Source organism: Chiloscyllium plagiosum, chromosome 33 (assembly GCF_004010195.1).
Source record: "Chiloscyllium plagiosum isolate BGI_BamShark_2017 chromosome 33, ASM401019v2, whole genome shotgun sequence".
Taxonomy (NCBI): Eukaryota; Metazoa; Chordata; class Chondrichthyes; order Orectolobiformes; family Hemiscylliidae; genus Chiloscyllium; species Chiloscyllium plagiosum.
The window spans coordinates 23,762,215-23,772,977 of NC_057742.1; positions in this window are offsets into that span (position 1 = coordinate 23,762,215).

Below are 10,763 nucleotides of genomic sequence, written 5' to 3' on the forward strand. Positions count from 1 at the left end.
CCACAACACCTTCCACAACAACACCTCCCCCAGCCCAACCAACCCCACCCGCACAACACCACTCCCACTCCAACTGCCCCCCACCACAATAACACCAAAAGATTAGATTAGTGAATGTCAAGCCATGTGACTGGAATATCTGTGGATGTTTTGACTCAGATACAACACACTGATTAACTTGCCTTTGACCTGTTCATCAATTTCAAAAATGATTAGAACATCATTGTCCATTTATTGCAGGAACGATGTCTCCTCATTTTAACCACATACTCATACACTCCTGCTTAATATCATACTTACTTTATTCTGGGGGTCATTATACAGGTGGCGATTGAATATGGGATATAATTATGGTTGAACCAGGATATTGGGAAGAGTTAGTCCCAGTTATTTGTGGTGGGGCCTATCCATCAGAATAGCCACTTACATAATCTTACTGGAGTAGAAAGACATAAAGTAGGAGAAGGTGTAGGGCATTCAGTCTATTGAATTCACTCTCCCACTCAATATGACCATGATTTATCCTATAGTGCAACACCATAATCCTGCTCTCTCAGCCAATGCACCTTCAACCTCTAGAAGTATATTTCTTTCCTAAACATATTCAGTAGATTGGTTTGCATAGCGGTCCATCTAACTGAGGTACATGAGACTCTAAAGGAGATTGATAAAGGACACATAGAAATGATGTTTCCTCATGGAGTAATCTAGAACAAGAGGTCATTGTTTTAGGATAAGGAGCAGCAGTTTAAAAACAGGGCTGATGAGAAATTAAAGTAAAGAACTGTGGATACTGGAGATCTCAATCAAAAACAAATCGCTGGACAAACTCAACAACTCTGGTAGTATCTGTGGAGAGAAAGCAGCTTTAATGTATTGAGTCCAGCGATCCTACTGATTGTAGCTAGGAAAAGGTAGCATACATGCTGATTAAAAGGGGAAGGGGGAAAAGGGGTGAGTGGATAGGTGGAGACGGAACCCAGAGAGGGGAAGAAAATTGGGCAGAAAAAGGAATGGTTGATAGTAAACCAGAGAAAAAGGAAAGCTGGTAATGGGGACAACTGGTAGGTGAAAAGGGGTAGGCCATGCTGAAAGCAGCTCATATCATGACAAAGCCTATGTAGGTTGGGTAAAGGACATCGAAGGAGGTGATCAGGTTCTACAGTTATTGGACTCAATATTGAGATCTGCAGGCTGCAGGGTCCCCAAGCAGGAAATGAGATGCTGTTCTTCCAGCTTGCCCTGAGCTTCGTTGGAGCACTGCAGCAAGCCTGAGACAAAGGTATTGGCCAGGGAACACAGTGGTACATTGAAATGGCAGGCAACTGGAAGGTTGGGGTCATTTTTCTCATGAGGAGAAATTACTTCTGTCAAAGGGTCATGAATCTTCATTACACTAGAGTGTGGCGGATGCTGGGACATTTACAAAAGTTATGGAGGATACAGACATTTTATTAGTCACGGGATGAAGGACTATAGAGAGCAGGCAGGAAAATGGAGTTCAGGCCAAGATTAAATCAGCCATGATCATATTAAACAGTGGAGCAGACTTCAGGGGCTGAATTTCCTACTCCATCTCTTAGATCTTATAGTCTTATGGTCTTATGTTAGAATTCGAGAGGTCACCATTCTCTTAGTGAAGAACTTTTCGCCCTTTCTCCATCTGGCATTGTCTCTATGTATACTGAGACTATTATCCTTTATTCTGAACACCCTTCCCTCTTCCTGGTTAGGGGAAACATCATCCTTGCATCCAGACTGTCCAACTCTGTCTGATCCTCTCTTATTATTCTAAACTCCAGTGAATACCAGTCTGGTTGACATATTTCCCTTGAATGATGGAGCTGCCATCCCCGAATCCAGGCTGGGAAACCTTTGCTGCACTCTCTCTAGAGAAGGGCTTGCCAAAGTAGGGCTTGAGACCCCAAGTGGGGTTTGAGCTGAAGTTTTGAGGGTGTGAACTCTGAGGTAGCTTTGGCTTTCAAGAAGCTCCACACCCCTCCCTCCGACTTCCCTTCTCTTCCTCTCTCCTCCATCCCCTGCTCTCCTCGGCCTTGGATTATCTTCCCCCATCCTACCTCGCTCTGTTTTCTCTGCTGAGTTGTGACAATTTCCAAGGCTGAAATATGATACCCTACCAGAAGCAGTTAGGAAAGCACTGCCTTATGGAAGGCATACATTTTAAAATTCGTTTGGATTCAGACATCTTCTGATCAAGTGAACATCACAAATACTACATGTATTGAAATCTAATGCGTGTTGTGGGGACAGTGGATGAGTTGACAGAGCTCCAGACTTGGTTTGGTTATAGGAGTCAGTATCCTAATTCGGATAAAGTGGTGAGATAAAGGAGCCATGGTCCTGATTTGGACACCATGTAGAATCAGTACAGTGCAGGAAGTTATTCAGCCCCTGCTATCTACACTGGCTCTCCCTTCGTGCCATTTTCCCAGTAACCCTGTACATTCTTGCTTTTCAGCATTCTATTGAACCTACCCCATCACATTCTCAGTCAGTGCATCCCATACCTTAATCCCTCACTGTGTGAAATATAGAAGGGGATCAAGGTCTGATTTGGAGTGCATTTTTAAAGTTAGCCATAAAGTGCAAGGAATTTGAAAACTTCTAATTCTCAAAGAGAGATAATTTAATGAATTAATTGGAAGTCCAGGAAGTAATGGTCAACATTTCAGAAAAGTGTACAAGTAACTTGTAATGATAGATAATTAAAGTGAAAACAGAAGGACTGAAGCCAATAAAGATATACATTATTTAAATCTAAAGGTTTTCTCCCTCCGTCAAGGATACCTTGTTAATGCTATGGGTCAGTTGATGGGAAATAAGATTAGTGTAGTCAGATCTTTGTTGACCTGAATCAAAATGGGCCAACTGACCTCCTTCAGTGCTGTAAGTCTATGACCCATAGCATTAACAAGGCATCCTTGACGGAGGGAGAAAACCTTTAGATTTAGATAATGTATATCTTTATTGGCTTCATTCGCCTATTCAACATACAATGTAGGAGAGCAGTAGTGGCATTCAGTAGCAATTGGAAAGCTAGATTAGGTATTCCCAGTACTGCTACAAGGTGCCAAGTAACAGGCGCCAGTGCGTATGCATCAATCTATTAATTAGGTTTATAGTTGTCCAAATTTACTTCAGAAGACATTAGTGGCGCTACATAAAAAGATATTAAAGACAGCGACAAGCACCGCTCTTTTGGCGCTGACCACGAAACCCAGACCTTAAAGTAGAACACTGCTTTGGAAATAGAAGTCACTGAGTTTTATTTCCGGTCAGTCTTCTGTATAGAACAAAGACAATGGGGCAACAGAACGGTTGCTTCAAGTTAGCCGCTGGGAGTTGGCCTTTATCACCCACAATCATAATCTGTCCCTTATTTATCTGGATGATGTAAAACGTGAACGTTATCATAATTCATACAAAGCGATGAATGCGGCTGATATCATGAACAATTGTATCAGCATCATTACCGAACCGCTTCACTTCTGAGCAGGAAACAAATATCACTAACGTACTCAATTCAAATTAAAATGTTATTACTTTCCGTCTTTTTATCTCTGGAATGGTACAGAGGCCAGGAGGTGCCACGACTCTCGGTTTTTATTTCCCACATCTATTACAAAGATTATCGTTTGCCAGTGTTTTGGGGTTTAAAACCCCTCCCCAAAGAAAACCATTCTTTTTTCAATCATTTACAACACACCTTCAGCTGTCAATTCTATATTAGTTATTAAGTAAACGTGCATATTGTTCAAGTACTTATCTAATGTAAGAGGAAGCTTTTACAAATGTTCGCTTGGATGTATTCATTGATCTGGTGTTCTTGTACAGCTTTAAACGATTATTCATTCTATTCCAGCCTAGTACAAAAGCTGCTTATTGAAAATTAAATCTATTTTTCAGGATAATGGACTCATTTTGAGACTCACCTCACCCTCCAGCTCCTTGTAGGAAGACCAAATTTGCGTGTTCTGCACACATTGGGCTTTACATTTGTATATAGTTGTAAATGGGAAAATGAAAATTTGCTTAGATTCTTTAATTTTATTTAGCTGCATTAATTTTATATCCCTCTTAACTTGATCTAACAAAAAATAATCATCAGATTCTTAAATCCCCATTGTACCCACATCTTTTGGGGCAAATAATTCTAGACCTCTATACATCCAAGAACCTCATGCAGGCACTTAACATGAACAGACACATCTTCTCAACAATTGTGCAGCAATATCTCATATCTCAGACAAAGTAGCAGTACTGGGAATACCTAATCGAGCATGTGCCAATGAAATAGGATTGTTGTTGGAAACTCATAGACTTACAGCACTGAAGGAGGTCAGTTGGCCCATTTTGATTCAGGTCAACAAAGATCTGACTACACTAATCTTATTTCCCATCAACTGACCCATAGCCCTTGGAGGCTATGTCAATGCAAGTGAATATCTAGATGCTGCTTAAGTGTTAAGAGAGTTTCTGACTCATCACCTTTTCAGGTTGTAAGTTCCATCTACCCTTTACCTCAAGGCATCACCATTATGTTATGAATAACACCAGTGTCAGAACCGTACAACATGTTTCTTACCCTTAATGAAATGGTTTCGAAGTATGGAATGTAGGCAGAGGTTCAGATTCAGTAAAATACAGTCAGGAGCATAAATCATAGAAAAACTGATAAATGAAAGAGAGGAAATTCTCATTTGATCAGATGAGGCCTTCTGGAGCCTAGCATAACTGGAATTGATGGGAATTGGGGAAAACTTATCACAGCTTAGAGCCATATCTGATACCGATATCTGGTTGTTGGAGGTCAATCATCTCAGCATTAGGACATCTTTGCAGTTAATGCTCAGGTTAGTATCCTCAGCACAAATATTAAAGACCATTCCTCCACCATAATGTCAGAAAAGGGTGGTATGATTGCATAATGTTTAACACCATTTACATCTCCTCAGATACTGAAATTACATTTACCTAAGTGTAGCAAGACCTCAACTAATAAGTCTTGGGCTAACAAGTGACAAGTAACATTTGGACCAAACAAGTGCCAGGCAATGACCATTTCCAACAAGAGAGAATCCAACCACCATCCCTTGACTTTCAATGGCGTTACCGTCTCTAAATCCACCACCATCAATTTCCTGGTGTACATTGACCAGAAACTGAACTGGTCAGCCAAAAAAAAATATTCTGGTTACAAGAGCAGTCAGAGGCTAAGTATACTGCAGAGCATACCTTACTTCTTGATTTCCTGAAGCCTGTCCACCAAATGCAAATCATTACCGCCACTCCAACTGCAATCTCATCACCACTTGTGAAATTCACATATCTCATTTTTGAAAGAGGGACAATCAATCAGAAATATAACATACAAGCAGAATAGTCTTCCTGTTTCATCATGAACAAAAGAGACATCAGAATTCAATTTGTGTTCGGAAAAAGTGAAACAAATCCAATTGACCTAATATTAGGTCAGAAGTCACATGACACCAGGTGTGGTCCAGCTGGTTCAATTGAAATCACAACCATTCGGAGTGCTGTTCCTTCGTCGGGTGAACCTCACATAACAAAGGAGCAGCGTTTTGAAACTTTGTGATTTCAAATAAACCTGTTGGACTATAAACTGGTGTCCTGAGATTTCTAATTTGTCCATCCCAGTCCAAAACCAGCATGGTACCTCCATATCAATACATTGTATTATCCCAATCCAAACACAAGCCATTGGTTCAGAAGTTTGCAAGAGTTCAACACAGCATGTTTATCAACCTGGCAAAACTGGGTACTGCAAACGCTGGAGATTAGAGTCAAGATTAGAGTGGTGCTGGAAAAGCACACAGAATGTTTATCAACCTATTAAAAGACTTTATCGAGCATCCCAGCTGATTTCCAAAAGGACTCTGTTTACGCAACAAGATCATGAGTGAGATAGACATGCTTGTTGTCTGCATTTGTAGCAGCACAAAACAGCTCTGCAGCACTTCTGAAAGACCATCAGAAATGAAACAGCTTCAGTAAACTAAGCAGCCAAGCTAATAAATGACAGTACTTTGAAAGTTGGAGAAAAATACTTTCTAACCTCTCCCAACTTCAGGTGCATTTGAGAACCAAACTCCTAGCAATTCAACGAGCCAGAAGCTGCTGAGGATCCTTTATTTTTCAAAACCTTCACTTAAGCCAAAACATCAAATGATTTAAGAAACTGTAGGCCTGCTATAAAAGTGAGGTATCATGCTGGTTTTGGACTGGGGTGGACAAATTAGAAATCTCAGGACACCAGGTTATAGTCCGACAGGTTTATTTGAAATCACAAAGTTTCAAAACGCTGCTCCTCTGTTATGTGAGGTTCACCTGACGAAGGAACAGCTCTCCGAAAGGTTGTGATTTCAATTGAACCAGCTGGACTATACCTGGTGTTGTGTGACTTTTGACCTAATATTAGGTCAATTGGATTTGTTTAATAATGATGTTGTAATTTGCATTTTTGTATTGTATAGTTTTTCTTCATCCATATCCCTTCATTTTGTGTGTAATACGGCATGTTTTATGCTTGTGAGACATTCTTAAACATGTAGGGCAAGTAAGTTATAATAAATAATCATCTCATTTTAAAATTCACAAAAGCTTTCTGCTGGGGTTAACTAAACTGAGACAAATCACTTTGAGGGTTAGAGAACACACACAGGTCACATAAAAACACAACGATCACAGTCAGTAAGAAAAAGAAACTGTCTGTGACAGTAAGAATAGACTTGAGATCACATATATAATCCCAGCAGGATGCTGCACATAATCATTGTCCCCATATTTCAATTATGGGCCATTATTTCACCTTATTGGATAATGTTTCCTCAAAAATGATCATAAATGTTGGGTGCTTCTATATAGGTTTGGACAACTGAAGTATATTAACCCAATTGAGTATTGATTCCTAGTTATGCTTTTCTTCTGGTCAGTCACTTTAACACCCTAAACCTCCATCACCACCAACACACTAAAATAGCAGTTAATGAGCTTGAAAGACCTTATACAGACAACAAGCAAAACTAATGTCATTTACACCATACCTTGCAAGAACTGCAAAAAACATTACATTGGACAAACAGGCAGAAAACTAGTCACCAGAATACATGAACATCAACTATCCACAAAAAGACATGACCAACTCTCACTAGTATCCTTACATACAGATAAGGAAGGACACCACTTCGACTGGAAAACACATCCATCCTAGGACAAGCCAAACAGAGACACGCATAAGAATTCCTAAAAGCATGATATTCCAACCGGAACTCTATCAACAAATATATTGACTTGGGTCCCATTTACCACCGACTGAGAAAAAGAACAGGAATTGACATCACCGTAGGAAATGACATAAGGAAACCTAAACACATAAATAGAAAGCAGGCCCTGCTACCATTGCTTCATCCAGAAACTCACTGATGATGTTACCTAGTACGGTAACAAAATGTCTGAAAATGAACCTTCCAGCTCAGTGAGCAAATCTATATCTAGAACCTCAACCTGTGCTACAAATCTTCTCAAAACTCGCTAATTTGGAAATATGTAGCTGTTCCTTCTGTGAGACTGGGTCAAAAACTTGGAACCCTGCACTCACCCAAACACCATTGTGGGGCTACCTGTGCCAAATGGCTCAAGATGGCAACTCACCACCATGTTCTCAATGGCCATTAGGGATGGATAATAAATTGTGGCCCAGCCAACAATATCCATATCTGGGAATGGGATAAACAAAGAAAGATAAAAGAAAATCCAGAACATGAAAAAAATGCAAGAGAAAATTGCATTGAAAATTCTGATGAAATTACTTTCTCGTGCATGGTACAGTTTTTATATTGTTTAGATCAACCTCATAATAATCCAAAAACTGGCATATGTTAATTAAATAGTGAATAATGGATAATGCCAGAGGAACCTAATTGTACTGTGGGATTTTAAACTGATTTGTGCTGTCATCAATATTTAGCCCTATATCATTCGTTATTGTCAATTCAACATATGTCAAGGTCCTCAGCCCATTTTGAGTGTAATTGCAACCATGGTTCTGTGACGTTTCCTCTTAATTGCAATTATCACCCAATGCAGTGAATGCTAATGAGCTACCTGGTCTACACGATATTCTGTAATCCCAATTTTAGAGAACATACCCAAGTGTACTCAGTTCAAACTCTAATAACCTGAAGCCAATGTGATGCGCATTTTATTACTAATACAAATCACATTGAAAGTAGTCCAGCTATACAAAAGTGAGGACTGCAGATGTTGGAGATCAAAGTCTAGATTAGAGTGGTACTGGGAAAGCACAGCAGGTCAGGTAGCATCCGAGGAGCAGGAAAATCGACCTTTCAGGCAAAAGCCCTTCATCAGGAATAGAGGCAGGATGCCCCCAGGATGGACAGATAAATGGGGGTGGGTCTGGGGAGAAGGTAACAAAGAGTACAAGTAGTCTAGCTATGAGTACTATGAGTTGGGTTGAGTGTACTCCCATTTATTTCAGGTAGGAACTTTGGAGAAAACTAAAGATTTTAATGCCTTTAACTAACAATCAGTTTTTAGCAATGAAAGGATAAAGTATTAAACTTGGCTTTATTTTTAAATAATATTCATCAATGATTTCCTGTTAATGACCATAGAGAAACAACATCTGCTCTTCCCATTTTATAAATTTAGTCTATAAGACCATAAGACACAGGAGCAGAAATCGAGTCTGCTTTGCCATTCAATCATGGCTGGTAAATTTCTCACGGATAAAGTGAGGACTGCAGATGCTGGAGATCAGGATTGAAAAGTGTAACACTGGAAAAGCACAGCAGGTCAGGCAGCATCCGAGGAGCAGGAGAATTGACATTTTGGGCATAAACCATTCATCAGGAATATGGGGAGTAGGCGGGGAAAGGGGGCGAGGGGAAGGTAGCTGTTAAGGTGATAGGTAGATGGAAGTGGGGGCTGTGGTGATGGTGATAGTTTGGAGAGGAGGGTGGAGCAGATAGGTAGGAAGGAAGATGGACAGTTCAAGAGGGCAGTGCCGAGTTGAAGGGTTGGATCTGGGATGAGATGGGGGGACCCTATTCTCCCGCTTTCTCCCCATAACCATTGATCACCTTTACAGTGATGAAACTATCCATCTTTGTCTTAAATATACTCAATGACCTGGCATCCACAGCCTCCTGTGGCAGTGAATTCCATAGATTCACCACTCTCTGGCTAAAGAAGTTAAGCCTCACTTTTGTGTATATTTGATATCCAATAGACCTGCTTTATTTGAGAGTAACTGACATTAGGTACTAGGGCTCAATGATGTTCATGTCTGTATAATCTGGTACGATAATGTCAAATTTGGTAAATTGCCACAAAAACGTTTCATGGCATTTTTGTGGAGTGGGGTGTGATGGGACGTCGATGCTGTGGAAAGGGTTGTTTAATACCAAAATGTATTTATCAGGGAGTCAAATTAGACATGCAATTCTGTCAGAAGTATTTTTCTCTTCATTGTCCTGGTTATATTAATATTAATATTAATTTATTAGCTATTATTAATTAGTTACAGTGTTCCTTTTTAAAATCAGAAAATAAGGCAGTGACAGATTGCTATCCAGATAATTTGGACAATGGTGCTCTCTTGGAGCCTATGTATTGGCAGGAATCTTATAGAGATTCCTCTTTTGGCACAGTGGTAGTGTCCCTACTCCTGAACCAGGAGGCACGGGTGTGTAATAATGTCTGTGAACTGTTTATTGCCAAGGATACAATTGATTGCAATTGGTACGATTCACTGTGAAACACCTTCATTTTCGCTATTTCCTGCCATATCCAAGTGAAGTGTCAAAATTGGACATTAGCATGATATAGTATTCAGGAACATGGAGTTCTCCAAAAATTTTGAAGGTTTAAAATAATCCTTTGTGATCAATGAAATCTTTTAATGCTTATAAATAATAGAGAAAATGAACATGACTGAATAATACTGAAGATGACCTTATTTTCAGCTCTGCTTTGTTTCCATCTCTCACAATTCTTGCAATTTGGAGGAATTGTTCAGAAGCCTATATGTTAAGCAAAGCATTACAATTCTGTCAATGACCAGAGTGATCTATTTGTGTTGCAACAGCTTTTTGCATGTATATTGTTTGTTCTGGACAAATCAGGAATAGTTATGTAAGAGACAGGAATGTAAATATTACTCCTGTTGATACATTACAACTAAAGTTGCAGCAGGTTGACTAAAAGGACCATTTTCTTGAATATTTATTTCTGAGCCTGGATATGATTCTGATTGTAGACTATTTATCTAAAATAATGTTAATACTTCAGCATCGTCATAAAAGAATGAGGAAGCTTAACAATGTAATTTTAAGCTATACTGTCTTTGTCGCATTTCAATGTAAATGTCGTGATAAGTGTGGGGTGGGGATCTTAGCCATAGAGCATACATGGAATTTCTTTTTTTGGCAGATTGTGTTGGTACCTCATTAGAACTGGTTTTGAAATTGACTAGAAATTCATTTTAAGTAATGCTGGTGTGCTTATTTAAATTGCAAAATAGATTGAAGTTCAACACTCTTCTGGAGACAACTTGACAAATAAATGGGAAGGCTCGGATATTATGTATATTATTTAGATTTATACAGTATATATAGATATAGCTTTTGTGTTCTTGCAATAAACATGGCAGATGAGGTTGTAAAGAGAAAAAGAATACTGTGGATATGCCCGATCTACCT